The following is an 18,151-nucleotide window of genomic DNA, read 5'->3' on the forward strand; positions in this document are numbered from 1 at the left end:
TTATTAAGTCTGGTAATCTAAGAATTAGGGAACAGATACCCTAATTGACGCGAATCCTAAAGATAGATCTATTGGGCCTAACAAACCCCATCCAAAGTACCGGATACTTTAGTACTTCAAAATTTATATCATATCCGAAGGGTGTCCCGGAATGATGGGGATATTCTTATATATGCATCTTGTTAATGTCGGTTACCAGGTGTTCACCATATGAATGATTTTATCTCTATGTATGGGATGTGTATTGAAATATGAAATCTTGTGGTCTATTGTTACGATTTGATATATATAGGTTAAACCTATAACTCACCAGCATTTTTTATTGACGTTTAAAGCATGTTTATTCTCAGGTGAATACTAAGAGCTTCCGCTGTTGCATACTAAAATAAGGACAAGATTTGGAGTCCATGTTTGTATGATATTGTGTAAAAACTGCATTCAAGAAACATATGTCGATGTAATATATTTCTATTGTAAACCATTATGTAATGGTCATGTGTAAACAGTATATTTTAGATTATCATTATTTGATAATCTACGTAATGCTTTTAAAACCTTTATTGATAAAATAAAGGTTATGGTTATTTTAAAAATGAATGAAGTCTTTGAAAAACGTCTCATATAGAGGTCAAAACCTCGCAATGAAATCAATTAATATGGAACGTTTATAATCAATATGAACGGGACATTTCATTGACGCCTTTGGATAGTAAATTTTTACTCGAAATAGCAAACGGTAAATTAATTTCAGCAGATAATATATGTCGGGAGAGAGAAATTAAACTGGGGAATGAAACGTTTAAAATTGATTTAATACCAGTCGAGTTAGGGAGTTTTGACATAATAATTGGCATGGACTGGTTGAAAAAGGTGAGAGCAGAGGTCGTTTGTTACAAAAATGCGATTCGCATTATGCGTGAAAAAGGAAAGCCTTTAATGGTGTACGGAGAAAAGAACAATGCGAAATTAAATCTTATTAGTAGTTTGAAGGCGCAAAAAATAATAAGAAAAGGTTATTACATCATTCTAGCACACATCGGGGAAGTTAAACCTGAAGAAAAGAACATCAGTGATGTTCCCGTCGCAAAAGAATTTCCCGATGTATTTCCGAAAGAATTACCGGGATTACCCCCACATCAATCCGTTGAATTTCAAATAGACCTTGTACCAGAAGCTGCACCAATAGCTCGTGCTCCATACAGACTCGCACCCAGTGAAATGAAAGAATTACAAAGTCAGTTACAGGAACTTTTAGAGCGTGGTTTCATTCGACCAAGCACATCACCATGGGGAGCTCCTGTTTTGTTTGTCAAGAAGAAAGATGGTACATTCAGATTGTGTATCGACTACCGAGAGTTGAACAAACTTACCATCAAGAACCGCTACCCACTACCGAGAATCGACGACTTATTTGATCAACTACAAGGCTCGTCTATTTATTCGAAGATCGATTTACGTTCTGGATATCATCAAATGCGGGTGAAGGAGGATGATATTCCAAAAACTGCTTTTAGGACGCGTTACGGTCATTACGAGTTTATGGTTATGCCGTTTGGATTAACTAACGCACCAGCTATGTTCATGGACCTCATGAACCGAGTGTGTGGGCCATATCTTGACAAGTTTGTCATTGTTTTTATCGATGACTTACTTATTTACTCAAAGAATGATCAAGAGCACGAAGAACATTTGAGAAAAGTGCTAGAGTTGCTGAGAAAAGAAAAACTGTACGCTAAGTTTTCAAAGTGTGCATTTTGGTTGGAAGAAGTTCAATTCCTCGATCACATAGTGAACAAAGAAGGTATTCAGGTGGATCCAGCAAAGATTGAAACCGTTGAAAAGTGGAAAACCCCAAAAACTCCGAAACACATACGCCAGTTTTTAGGACTAGCTGGTTACTACAGAAGGTTCATCCAAGACTTTTCCAGAATAGCAAAACCCTTGACTGCATTAACGCATAAAGGGAAGAAATTTGAATGGAAAGATGAACAAGAGAAAGAGTTTCAATTATTAAAGAAAAAGTTAACTACGACACCTATATTGTCATTACCTAAAGGGAATGATGATTTTGTGATATATTGTGACACCTCAAAGCAAGGTCTCGGTTGTGTATTAATGCAACGAATGAAAGTAATTGCTTATGCATCTAGACATTTGAAGATTCACGAACAGAATTATACGACGCATGATTTGGAATTAGGCGCAGTTGTTTTTGCATTAAAGACTTGGAGGCACTGCTTATATGGGGTCAAAAGTATTATATATACCGACCACAAAAGTCTTCAACACATATTTAATCAGAAACAAGTAAATGCAACCCATAATATAAAAACATACTTACCTCTTGCTTTTTCAAACCACAATGTGATCAATGTAATGCAATGACATGCAACAGGTTCGCTTTAAGGTAATCTAAACATGAAGCATAGTTTCTAAATATGTAGGAGAATGTTTGACGTGTTCTAAGGTCAAAGCTGAGCATCAGAAACCATCAGGTCTACTTCAGCAACCTGAAATCCCGAAATGGAAATGGGAAAACATTACCATGGATTTCATCACTAAATTGCCAAGGACTGCAAGTATTTTTGATACTATTTGGGTAATAGTTGATCGTCTCACCAAATCAGCACACTTCCTGCCAATAAGAGAAGATGACAAGATGGAGAAGTTAGCACGTCTGTATTTGAAGGAAGTCATCTCCAGACATGGAATACCAATCTCTATTATCTCTGATAGGGATGACAGATTTATTTCAAGATTCTAGCAGACATTACAGCAAGCATTAGGAACTCGTCTAGACATGAGTACTGCTTATCATCCACAAACTGATGGGCAGAGCGAAAGGACGATACAAACGCTTGAAGACATGCTACGAGCATGTGTTATTGATTTCGGAAACAGTTGGGATCGACACCTTCCGTTAGCATAATTTTCCTACAACAACAGCTACCATTCAAGCATTGAGATGGCGCCGTTTGAAGCACTTTATGGTAGAAAGTGCAGGTCTCTGATTTGTTGGAGTGAAGTGGGGGATAGATAGATTACGGGTCCGGAGATAATACAAGAAACTACCGAGAAGATCATCCAAATTCAACAACGGTTGAAAACCGCCCAAAGTCGACAAAAGAGCTACGCTGACATTAAAAGAAAAGATATAGAATTTGAAATTTGAGAGATGGTCATGCTTAAAGTTGCACCTTGGAAAGGCGTTGTTCGATTTGGTAAACGAGGAAAATTAAATCTAAGGTATGTTGGACCATTCAAGATTATTGATCGTGTCGAACCAGTAGCTTACCGACTTGAGTTACCTCAATAACTCGCGGCTGTACATAACACTTTCCACATCTCGAATTTGAAGAAATGTTTTGCTAAAGAAGATCTCGCTATTCCGTTAGACGAAATCCAAATCAACGAAAAACTTCAATTCATCGAGGAACCCGTCGAAATAATGGATCGTGAGGTTAAAAGACTTAAGCAAAACAAGATACCAATTGTTAAGGTTCGATGGAATGCCCGTAGAGGACCCGAGTTCACCTGGGAATGAGAAGATCAAATGAAGCAGAAATACCCGCACTTATTTCCAGAAGATACGTCAACACCTCCAACTGCTTAAAATTTCGGGACGAAATTTATTTAACGGGTAGGTACTGTAGTGACCCGAACTTTTCCATGTTTATATATATTAAATGAAATTGATATTTACATGATTAAGTGTTTCCAACATGTTAAGCAATCAAATTTGTTAAGACTTGATTAATTGAAATAGGTTTCATGTAGACAATTGACCACCCAAGTTGACCGGTGATTCACGAACGTTAACACTTGTAAAAACTATATGATGACATATATATGGATATATATATATATATATATATATATATATATATATATATATATATATATATATATATATATATATATATATATATATATATATAGTTAACATGATATTATGATAAGTATGTATCTCATTAGGTATTTTAACAATGAGTTATATACATAAAAATGAGCCTATTGAATTAAGAAACTCGAAAACGATATATATAACGATTATCGTTATATCAACGTCTTACTAATTACATATGAATCATATTAAGATATTGATACACTATGTTTAACATGATAAAATGATAATTAAGTATATCATTAAGTATGTTAACAATTAACTACATATGTAAAACAAGACTACTAACTTAATGATTTCGAATCGAGGCATATATGTAGCGATTATTGCTATAACGACATTTAATTGTATATATATCATATTAAGATATATTAATACATCATAATATCATGATAATGTAATAATTTAACATCTCTTTAGATATAATAAACAATGGGTTAACAACATTTAACATGATCGTTAACCTAAAGGTTTCAAAACAACACTTACATGTAACGACTAACGATGACTTAACGACTCAGTTAAAATGTATATACATGTAGTGTTTTAATATGTATTTATACACATTTGAAAGACTTCAATATACTTATCAAAATACCTCTACTTAACAAAAATTCTCACAAATACATCCTCGTTCAGTTTCATCAACAATTCTACTCGTATGCACCCGTATTCGTACTCGTACAATACACAGCTTTTAGATGTATGTACTATTGGTATATACACTCCAATGATCAGCTCTTAGCAGCCTATGTGAGTCATCTAACACATGTGGGAACCATTATTTGGCAACTAGCATGAAATATCTCATAAAATTACAAAAATATTAGTAATCATTCATGACTTATTTACATGTAAACAAAATTACACATCCTTTATATCTAATCCATATACCAATGACCAAAAACACCTACAAACACTTTAATTCTTCAATTTTCTTCATATAATTAATCTCTCTCAAGTTCTATCTTTAAGTTCTATGTGTTCTTCATAAATTCTATAAGTTCTAGTTTCATAAAATCAAGAATACTTCCAAGTTTGCTAGCTTACTTCCAATCTTGTAAAGTGATCATCTAACCTCAAGAAATCTTTCTTATTTACAGTAAGATATCTTTCTAATACAAGGTAATACTCATATTCAAACTTTGTTTCAATTTCTATAACTATAACAATCTTATTTCGAGTGGAAATCTTACTTGAATTTGTTTTCGTGTCATGAATCTACTTCAAGAACTTTCAAGCCATCCAAGGATCCTTTGAATCTAGATCTATTTTTCTCATTTCTAGTAGGTTTATCCACAAAACCTGGGGTAGTAATGATGTTCATAACATCATTCGATTCATATATATAAAACTACCTTATTCGAAGGTTTAAACTTGAAATCACTAGAACATAGTTTAGTTAATTCTAAACTTGTTCTCAAACAAAAGTCAATCCTTCTAACATGACTTTTAAAATCAACTAGACACATGTTCTATATCTATATGATATGCTAACTTAATAATTTAAAACCTGAAAACACAAAAAACACCGTAAAACCGGATATACGCCGTCGTAGTAACACCGCGGGCTGTTTTGGGTTAGTTAATTAAAAGCTATGATAAACTTTGATTTAAAAGTTGTTCTTCTGGGAAAATTATTTTTCTTATGAACATGAAACTATATCCAAAAATCATGGTTAAACTCAAAGTGGAAGTATGTTTTCCAAAATGGTCATCTAGACGTCGTTCTTTCGACTGAAATGACTACCTTTACAAAAACGACTTGTAACCTATATTTACGACTATAAACTTATACTTTTTCTGTTTAGATTCATAAACTTAAGTTCAATATGAAACCATAGCAACTTGATTCACTCAAAACGGATTTAAAACGAAGAAGTTATGGGTAAAACAAGATTGGATATTTTTGCTTGTTGTAGATACGTGAAAATTGGTAACAAATCTATATTAATCATATCCTAGCTAACTTATATTGTATTATACATGTATTCTAAAATATTATGTAATCTTGGGATACCATAGACATGTATGCAAATGTTTTGACATGTCATATCGACCCATCTATATTTATTATTTGGAACAACCATAGACACTCTATATGCAGTAATGTTGGAGTTAGCTATACAGGGTTGAGGTTGATTCCAAAAATATATATACTTTGAGTTGTGATATATCCTGAGACGTGTATACACTGGGTCGTGGATTGATTCAAGATAATATATATCAATTTATTTCTGTACATCTAACTATGGACAACTAGTTGTAGGTTACTAACGAGGACAGCTGACTTAATAAACTTAAAACATCAAAATGTATTAAAAGTGTTGTAAATATATTTTGAACATACTTTGATATATATGTACATATTTGTTATAGGTTCGTGAATCGACCAGTGGCCAAGTCTTTCTTCCCGACGAAGTAAAAATCTGTGAAAGTGAGTTATAGTCCCACTTTTAAAATCTAATATTTTGGGATGAGAATACATGCAGTTTTATAAATGTTTTACGAAATAGACACAAGTAAATGAAACTACATTATATGGGTGAATGATCGAAGCCGAATATGTCCCTTTTGCTTGGTAGCCTAAGAATTAGTAAACCGATCTACTAATTGACGCGAATCCTAAAGATAGATCTATTGGGCCTAACGAACCCCATCCAAAGTACCGGATGCTTTAGTACTTCGAATTCGTTTTTATCATGTCCAAAGGATTTCCCGGAATGATAGGGGATATTCTTATATGCATCTTGTTAATGTCGGTTACCAGGTGTTCACCATATGAATGATTTTTTTATCTCTATGTATAGGATGTATATTGAAATATGAAATCTCGTGATCTATTATTATGATTTGATAATATATAGGTTAAACCTATAACTCACCAACATTTTTGTTGACGTTTTAAGCATGTTTATTCTCAGGTGATTATTAAGAGCTTCCGCTGTTGCATACTAAAATAAGGACAAGATTTGGAGTCCATGCTTGTATGATATTATGTAAAAACTGCATTCAAGAAACTTATTTTTAATGTAATATATTCTTATTGTAAACCATTATGTAATGGTCATGTGTAAATGGTATATTTTAGATTATCATTATTTGATAATCTACGTAATGCTTTTTAAACCTTTATAGATAAAATAAAGGTTATGGTTGTTTTAAAAATGAATGTAGCCTTTGAAAAACGTCTCATATAGAGGCCAAAACCTCGCGACGAAATCAATTAATTAGGAACGTTTATAATCAATATGAACGGGACATTTCATTAATAATAATTTTGATGAACTCAATGACTCGAATGCAACGTCTTTCGAAATATGCCATGAATGACTCCAAGTAATATCTTTAAAATGAGCTAATGCACAGCGGAAGATTTCCTTAATACCTGAGAATAAACATGCTTTAAAGTGTCAACCAAAAAGTTGGTGAGTTCATTAGTTTATCATAATCCATCAATTCCATAATTTTAATAGACCACAAGATTTCATTTTTCATAAACAACCTTACACTCGCAAGTGTATAAAAATCATTCGTATGATGAACACCTGGTAACCGACATTAACATAATGCATATAGAATATCCCCCGCATACTCGCAAGTATGCCATAAATATTGGCAATCACAATCACCATTTAAATCGAAGTACTAAAGCATTCCAAATTCCAGAATGGGGTTTGTTAGATCCATAGATCTATCTTTATGATTCGCGTCAATTAGGGGCCATTTCCCTAATTCTTAGGTTATCAGACTTGAAGGGGCGATATTCGGAATAATAATTCAACCATAGATTGTAGTTTTTAGTACTTGTATCTATTTCGTCAAACATTTATAAAAGCAGCGCATGTATTCTCAGTCCCAAAAATATATATTGCAAAAGCATTTAAAAAGGAAGCAAATGAAACTCACTATACTGTATTTTGTAGTAAAATTACATATGACGTCATTGAACAAGTGCAAGGTTGGCCTTGGATTCACGAACCTATATTAATTATATATATATATATTTATATGTTTGATCAATATCTGTCTAAAAATTTAGGTCAAGTCGTAGTGTATCACAATCCTAATGCTCGAGACTAAATATGCAAAAGTCAACAAAAGTCATATTGACCAAAATGTCTTCCAAAATTTATACATGATTATTATATAGTTTAAATATAGTCATTTTATATATTTAAATATTTTTAACAGATTTTATTAAAGTAAATAATATAGTTCTTTTATTAATAAATAAAATTTTATATTAAAATTTATATAATAAAAATATACTTTTATATATCTTAAGTAATAAAATTTATATAGTTTATTTAATATCATAAAAATAATATGATAGGTATTATTAATGTAATTATATTATACGTAGTAAAATATCTTTGTATCACATATTTATTTGATAAAATAATATTGATAATAATAATAATAAGTAAAAGTTGTATTATTTTGTAATAATTATTATTATTCTACTAATAAAAATAACAATAATTATATTTTCTAAAAATGATAAAATGATAATTTTTATTAATAATAGTACTAATATGATGATAATAATAATGATGATGTTTCATATTAACAATGATATTTTTATTAAAAATAATAATTTTAGTAAAAATGATAGTTTTAATATTAATAATACTTTTAATAATAATAATAGTAAAATAATGAAAACGATATTTTTCCTTTAAATCAATATCTTACAATATCTTAGTTTCATCATGATACTCATACTCATTATTTCCTAATCGTTTCATTTAATAGCTTTTAGTCGTCTTTTATATCGCGTTCATATTAATAATAATAATAGTAATCATAATAATTAGATGTTACTAATATTAGTTTTAATTATAATAATACTAATAATATTAATATTAATGATAATACTAATAACTATTTGAATGATAATGATAATAATAATAATAATCTTAATGATAATAACGATAATAATAATAATAAAAATAACAATAATATCTTTTATTAATAACGACAATGATAATAATAATAATAATAATAATAATAATAATAATAATAATAATAATAATAATAATAATAATAATAATAATAATAATAATAATAATAATAATAATAATAATAATAATAATAATAATAATAATAATTAGATTATAACGACGATAATAATAATCATTTTTACAAAAATTCAATTGACTATAACTTCTAAACCGTTCATCGAAATCATTCGATATCTAAATGAAAAGTTCTCAATTTTTCGCTAGCTTTCCAACGACATGCATATCATATACCTTATCTTAATAGCATATGTATTTAATTCAAGATTCGACATAACCTATCTAACGACAATAACGAACGTATAAGCATGCATAATCCTATATACTAGAGCACTAGTCAGGGATACACTAATAATATATAAAAGTTAAGTTATGAGGGCTCACGTATCAATATTGAGATTCAATATTGCAGGAAAAGTACGTAGACGCAACGGAGATGATAAACACTAGTTTGACTCACGAGCAATACTCCCGAACCATACCCATAACCTCCATAGCTATAACCCATAATTTCCTTAGCTCTATCCTGCTCGAAAAACAATTTCGAAATCACTCAGACAGCACTCTGTCGTAATATTTTATGTATACTAATAATATCTTAAAATAATACGGAGTAAATATATATATGTAAATCGATTGAGAGAGTTTAGAGAAAAAATATTTTCAAGTTTCTATAAAATAATGAAACCTATTGAATTCTATTTATAATAGATTTTTGAATTATTAAAGTGAATTATTAAAGTATGAATTATTAAAGTGAATTATTAAAGTATGAATTATTAAAGTGAATTATTAAAGTATGAATTATTAAAGTGAATTATTAAAGTTAAAGTAAAGTAAAAATAAAGTAAAAGTAAAGTTTAAGTATAGTAAAAGTATAAAACTATGTACGTATAACACGCGTATAAATATATATAATATTAATTTAAATCGTTATATATATTTAATAAAATAAAATATAAATATCGTTATCTTTATCATACTGGTTAAGTAATGAGTTGTCAAAAGTGGTTCTAGATATTTATAAAAGTTATATACGTTTTAATAATAAAGTTCTTTTTAAACTGAAAACGTTTTTGTACGTTTGAAACTAAATTAAATAAATATGATAATTTTGTTTTCCAAAACAAAATATATTTAAGAATCATTTTGTTTAAAGGTTAAAATAATGAAAATCGTTATATCATAAGACATTTTAGAAAAGTAGAATCATATATATTCATAATAGGTTTCAAGTTTTTAAATTACAGTCTGTTGGTGAAGCATGGGATAAAGTCCAAAGGTTAAATAAACGTATGAAATCATCTTAATGAAAAATGTTGAGTTACTTAACTTGTCGATATCCAACATCTAAGTTATTTACACTCCACGTTCTTACTTATAAATCACTTTACCATTTTTCCGAATGTTGTCAAAAAGAATAGATTTCTTAAATCACAGTGGACCCGTAATCATATCACAATGTATCTGATAAATCAATCATTTGATATTATCTTCTAATTCCATCGATAAACATATTGAAACAAATACGTTCGTGTAAAGTATTATACGTTTAATATTTTATTAATATTCTGAAGTTATAATATATATATATATATATATATATATATATATATATATATATATACACACATATATATAAATATTTATTTATATATAACGGTTCGTGAATCGTCAGAATTTGGTCGAGGTTATAATGAATGTATGAACACAGTTTAAAATTCTTGAGATTTAACTTAACAAACTTTGCTTATCATGTCGGAATAATATAAAGATAAAGTTTAAATTTGGTTGGAAATTTCCGGGTTGTCACAGTACCTACCCGTTAAAGAAATTTCGTCCTGAAATTTGAATGGGATGGTCATGGCTGACAATAAGTATGTTTTCATGACGTATACGAGTTGGAAATTAGAGTTTTATTATCATCAAGTAATATAGATAAAGCAATTTGATTTTTTGAAGAGTACGAGTGAAGTTATCACAAAAAAGTGAAACGAGTAAGCTTAGATTCATCATATCTTTTGACGTTGATGGGTTGATTTCTGGAGTTCAAGAGATTTGGAGAAAATCTTCGTAATAAGATTTGATTCTTCGGTAATTAAGGAAATTTAGGATCCGCTTTAAATGCGATCATCTGTTTTGATTGCTCTGTCGGATATTTTACTATAAATCCACCCTCTTTTTCCTTATTCTCACTTCTCACACCTTCGATTCTTCCTTCCTCAATTCATATTTTAAAACATTAGTTATGCTCCATCCCGTTCTGATCCTTGATATACTCCTAATTTTCATATCTGTCATTCTTCTCTTTCATCTACCACCGGAGGATTTTATTTATTTTTACTATTACCTTGGGGTTATAGTAATTTTAATTCTCCCGTATCTTTACTTGGCGATACGTATTGATATGCACGGTTTGTAATTTATGTGTTGTTGTCGAGCTTTATATTTTCTTTTATATTCAAGAGTTCTATACTTTTGTCTCCTCTTCCCGACTTCAAGTTGAAATGTCCCGTTCATATCGATTATAAACATTCCATATTAATTGATTTCGTTGCGAGGTTTTGACCTCTATATGAGACGTTTTTCAAAGACTGCATTCGATTTTTAAAACAAACCAACCTTTAAAATATTACAACGATTATCAAATAATGATAATCTAAAATATAGCGTTTTCACACGACCATTACATAATTGTTTACAATAATATTACACAACAATATATATGTCTTCGAATGCAGTTTTAAACAATATAATACAAGCATGCTGACTCCAATTCTTGTCCATAAATTAGCATGCAATAGCGGAAGCTCTTAATAATCACCTGAGAATAAACATGCTTTAAACGTCAACAAAAATGTTGGTGAGTTATAGGTTTAACCTATATATCAAATTATAATAATAGACCACAAGATTTCATATTTCAATATACATCCCATACATAGAGATAAAAATCCTTCATATGGTGAACACCTGGTAACCGACATTAACAACATGTATATAAGAATATCCACATCATTCCGGGACATCCATCGGACATGATATAAAACTCGAAGTACTAAAGCATCCGCTACAACGGATGGGGTTTATTGGGCCCAATAGATCTATCTTTAGGATTCGCGTCAATTAGTAGACTGGTTTACTAATTCTTAGGTTACCAAGTAAAAAGGGGCATATTCAGCTTCGATCGTTCAACCATAGAAAGTAGTTTCATGTACTTGTGTCTATTTTGTACAACATTTATAAAGCTGCATGTATTCTCATCCCAAAAATATTAGATTTTAAAAGTGGGACTATAACTCACTTTCACATATTTTTATTTCGTCGGGAAGTAAGACTTGGCCACTGGTCGATTCACGAACCTATAACAAATATATACAAATATATCAAAGTATGTTCAAAATATATTTATAATATTTTTAATACATTTTAATGTTTTAAGTTTATTAAGTCAGCTGTCCTCGTTAGTAACCTACAACTAGTTGTCCACAGTTAGATGTACAGAAAATAAAGCAATATATATTATCTCGAATCAATCCACTACCTCGTGTATACAAGCCTCAGGCTAGATCACAACTCAAAGTTTATATAATATTTTGGAATCAACCTCAACCCTGTATAGCTAACTCCAACATTACTGCATATAGAGTGTCTATGGTTGTTCCGAAATATATATATAGATGGGTCGATATGATATGTCAAAACATTGTATTCGTGTCTATGGTATCCCAAGATTACATAATATATTAGAATACATGTATAATACAATATGAGTTAGCTAGGATATGATTAATATAGATTTGTTACCAATTTTCACGTAGCTACAACAAGAAAAATTATCCAATCTTGTTTTACCCATAACTTCTTCGTTTTAAATCCGTTTTGAGTGATTCAAGTTGCTATGGTTTCATATTGAACTTAAGTTTATGAATCTAAACAGAAAAAGTATGATTTTATAGTCGGAAATACAGGTTACAAGTTGTTTTTGTAAAGGTAGTCATTTCAGTCGAAAGAACGACGTCTATATGACCATTTTGGAAAACATACTTCCACTTTGAGTTTAACCATGATTTTTGGATATAGTTTCATGTTCATAAGAAAAATCATTTTCCCAGAAGAAAAAATTTTAAATCAAAGTTTATCATAGTTTTTAATTAACTAACCCAAAACAGCCCGCGGTGTTACTACGACGGCGTATATCCGATTTTACGGTGTTTTTCGTGTTTTCAGGTTTTAAATCATTAAGTTAGCATATCATATAGATATAGAACATGTGTTTAGTTGATTTTAAAAGTCAAGTTAGAAGGATTAACTTTGGTTTGCGAACAAGTTTAGAATTAACTAAACTATGTTCTAGTGATTACAAGTTTAAACCTTCGAATAAGGTAGTTTTATATATATGAATCGAATGATGTTAAGAACATCATTACTACCTCAGGTTTTGTAGATAAACCTACTGGAAATAAGAAAAAACTAGTGAAATACCTGCTGTTTCGCGGGTTTTTTATAAGAATGTTTACTTTAATAATATTTTTAATAATAGATGTGTATGTAATTATATACATTTGTGTTTGGTATTATTTAGTGGATACTTTGTATTTTGGACAACATTTCCATTGTATATAAATCAATGCATTATATATAAAACAACTAAATTTATGAGCCCGTGCGTTGTACGGGGGCTCATCCGCAAACATTATTGATTTTTAAACTTATATATGACATAACGATATTATAGAAAAAGTGTCAAAAGTACTGTTGTAATTGAATTAGTAAAATATGTTTTTGTAAACAACACACATTAGTAAAACTTTGATAAATTATAGTTCATACATAGATATTAAGAGCCCGTGCGTTGCACGAGAGTTATAAAAAAAGCTTCTTTAATATAATTTTGTCTTTGTGTAAAGTACCTGATATAGAAAACAATGTAGACAACATCAATATTGTTAATAATGAATCAGACTATTGGTAGCAAATAATCCACCAAGTTACATATATAGTGGATAGCCACTTTCTAATTGTAGTCGAAACTGCCTAGATTCATTCTTTTTAATAAATTTAAAATTGAACACTCATATAAAGAAGCGACGAATAAGCAACAAAAAACAAATAAATTTAATTAGATATTATGACAGAATATAAACAGTAGCATAAGTTAAAAAGAGTAACATTAGAATCATAACTTAGTGTATGGTTTATACCACGTTTTATCATTCAATTCAATTGAAGTAAATGATCAATCGAGAATTGATAAACGAAGTTCAATCCCAGATGAACCACTAAACAATAAGAACCATTGAACAACCACATATTGTGAAGCTTAAGCCTTAACCCATTCATCAAACCAAAAAGCCATTCAACAATAAATACAAACACGATCGCAATCTTCTAAATCTCGGTAGAATCTAGTAATACCTAAAGCAATGACAAAATAAAAAACCATTAACATACTAAACACAAATAGAAAATTTAAATCTAGAGAAATGTAGAAGTGTCGATGTCACATGATGAGACGTCGTTATAAAGAAATTTACTAATTCAGTTAATAATCACCACTAAAATTTTGTTCATTTACGCTTTTGCCACCACATTGATCTTTTAATTAGAATCCCTCAAATTCAAATTCATCAAATTTGATGGTTGAGAATGCATACTCTTAATTATAAGGTGTTTATATATTGCAACATGTACTAAAATAAATCAAAATAGAATAAAATACGAAAGGAAGAATCAAGCAAACCTTTGTCTTTTCAGAAGATAAGCGCGTAGCCGCTGAATTCTCAAGGTCCTGATATTTGACTGAAGATCGAACACACGTTCTTTTAGCTGCTGATTTTCGCGGGAAACATCATTCCTGAATGTCCATATAAACCTTCGGATTGTTTCTGCATTTCGCTACAATATATCGGAATAATGTCCACATTTGGAAAACTTTTAACAGAACATATATATTTCAAACTTCATCAAAAATAAATATCAATTGTAGTATATATATCTAATAATTAAATAAGTAACCTGATACGGTAACGAACACCATCAAATTCAACCCAGTGGCAATCCAACTCGACTCCTTTATCAATACTGTAAAATCAAGACAGGGGACGTTAATAGTACAGATAGTAGAAGCTCATATATCCATCCACAACAGAAAAAATAAAATGACAAAAAAATTCAAACATACCAAATCATATACTATAGCAAACAGGATTTAAATAGATAATAAAAATATAAACATATTAAATTAAACAAATTATACACCTAAACTAATAAAATGATACTTGAATTTTCTATAAAATTGCTTTTCCATTATTGTTTATGGATATTCAAGAATACCATATCATCAATTTTTGATTAAAGACTAAAACCTTTGCAAGTTCGACTCGGTTACTAATAGTGTATCAAATTTGACCCAAAATTTATATCAGAGTTACACCAAATGGAATTAACGATGTACTTGCAGGAAGTAACATATTCAAATATACCAGTAAACTTGAGCTTGTTTTTTTGGAAGTGCACCATCTGTAAATGAATATTCTCTCCAAATATGTATACACGTTTACCTCCGATGGTGACAAATACAGAGCTTTCAAACATACAACGCCCATTTAAAGGACTCCAAATGCTTATCTACAGTTAAATAATTATTACCAATACAAATATATAACTCCCAATTACTGTACTAATTTAATTAATAGTCAATTTACCAACAAAAAAAAACACAAAGAAACGTAAAATAGATATAATCATTAAGGACTAATAGAACCCCAACTTAGTATTTCATCACTTTAAAGGTAAACAAAATGGCATATAAAATTGAGTTCAATTCAAAAGGAAGCATCTATTACATTGTTTGAGATACTTCCGATGAAATTTCTCCATGGGAATATAGATAAAGAAATGAAGTCATGGTTGTTGGAGCAATGATATTAATCGAAATGGCATATAAAATTGAGTTCAATTCAAAAGGAAGCATCTATTACATTGTTTGAGATACTTCCCATGAAATTTCTCCATGGGAATATAGATAAAGAAATGAAGTCATGGTTGTTGGAGCAATGATATTAATATATGTGAAGCACTTATAGATACATATATCATAAAAATAAGAAAAAACATAAAATCACTAAACATAAGACCTTTTAACCATTGCTACTGGTTTAACTACTACAATCAAAGCAAGCAACAATAGGTTATTGAACTTTATATTTGTAATTATAAATCTTTTTGGATAAATTGAGCCTGAAGTTATAATAACAACTATTGAGTCAACTTTGCGGGTGATCAGGCTAGCGATGCTTACTTTACTTTTATGACTTCTGGTTTGAATTTTCAAGGAAAAAATATGCATGACCGGATGTTTCCAGAATAAAGGACTATCTCCATATTTATCGCTAGCAGAATCTGCCATACTATTGTAGGTGTGATTCACATGACATCTGAAATTTCAAACTTGTTCACATCAATATAATATATAAGTACTTTTCAAACCATACCATATAACGTTAATGTGCTCATAATCAATATGTATGTTGTTTTGGCCATTTTGACCACATGAGGTCAAACTGACCCAATTATTTTGTCCATCTTTTATACTATTTTCCATTAATAATCTATAAAGTGTCTTATAATTCAAGACCATTAGGACTAAATCTTGCAAATCAGATAGTCGTATACAACCATAATATGAGGTTGATGATACTTGAAATTTAGTTTATGGATGCTAATAAACTACAAAGTCTTACTATTTTATGGAAATCGATAATAACAAACCTTGAATCGACAAATCGCAGTTCTTCAAAATTGATTCAGACGGAAATATTTCATTAACATCAAGCATGCAAATAACCATGTTGCCGAATCGAGAAACAAACAACTTGTTGTCGAATGAAGAACAATATTAATCAGATGCATATCCGGAAATAATCACCTGCATTAAATTATCAAAGTGATCCTTGTCATTATAGCTCATATTCACTTTTAACCCAAAATCGTTATGACCCGTTACCAAACAGACTCAACCTGACTCGTTTGTCGGGTATAGTAGAAATGGGTAGCTAAACTTTTTGGTGAATAAATTGGTCATTTAGGTAGGAAGAATGGCAGGTCAATTTGTAATGCCATGATCAGATGCATATCCGGAAATAATCAGCCATTTAATTGGGAATCTTAGCCTTGGTTTAATAGGCTAACTGTATTTAGTAATGCTCAAAACTGTAAGCTAACCAAATCTAAGGATAAATGATATAGTTATAAAAAAAAGGTAACACGTGATACAACAAAAAAGGAAATACCGCAAGTACTTTTGCAAGTTACCTTCCATAATAGTAAATATCCATGTATATCCATTATAAGCATAGTTTATTTTAAACCTCATTATGATTATGATCCTCGTATATCCATGCTTTGCCATATATCATGTTGACCCATTTTTATTTTCATTTGGTTCACCTACATAACAAAAATGGGAGGATAAGCTTTCTACTACTCAACGGGAATTGCTTACCCTTGAAAAATGTGATCAATGTAATAAAAAGTTCTTGTCATGTAGCTATCGTACCAAGTAAATGCAACCCATAATATAAAAACATACTTACCTCTTGCTTTTTCAAACCACAATGTGATCAATGTAATGCAATGACATGCAACAGGTTCGCTTTAAGGTAATCCAAACATGAAGCATAGTGGCTGCAAAATAATGTTAGTAAAATTTAAGTTAAGCTTTAATTAAAGAAACGGTGACTATCAGATCTCACCATCACAAACTGGTTACCATTGATGTAACAAATGGTTTTTAAAGTAAATCCTATCAGTGATCATAATCTTTAGAAAGCTAAACTATAGGAATAGAACATCTAGATGACTCTTTTAAGATCGGGTGACCATGTCTAATGTTTGCCTAATATTTTCGGTAGATAAACTACCTACCCATTTAGAGACTTTATTATAGCCATTTTTATAACAACACTAATGGAATGTCAAAAAAAAAAAAAAAAAACAAAACATCATTAAAGATGACTCTTAGTTGGTGAAATAAGAGATCTTTCATTATCATCATTCATCTGTTACTAAACAAATTCATAAAATATTTTACCCTTAAGCCAATCTTTCATTATCATCATTCATTTGTCATCATAAGATGAATCAGACTCACAATTATAATAAAAACCTGTTGTCGAATGAAGTGGCAACCCCAGAGCTGGTTACTCACTTGTGGAACACC

Source organism: Rutidosis leptorrhynchoides, chromosome 4 (assembly GCF_046630445.1).
Source record: "Rutidosis leptorrhynchoides isolate AG116_Rl617_1_P2 chromosome 4, CSIRO_AGI_Rlap_v1, whole genome shotgun sequence".
NCBI classification, from domain to species: Eukaryota; Viridiplantae; Streptophyta; class Magnoliopsida; order Asterales; family Asteraceae; genus Rutidosis; species Rutidosis leptorrhynchoides.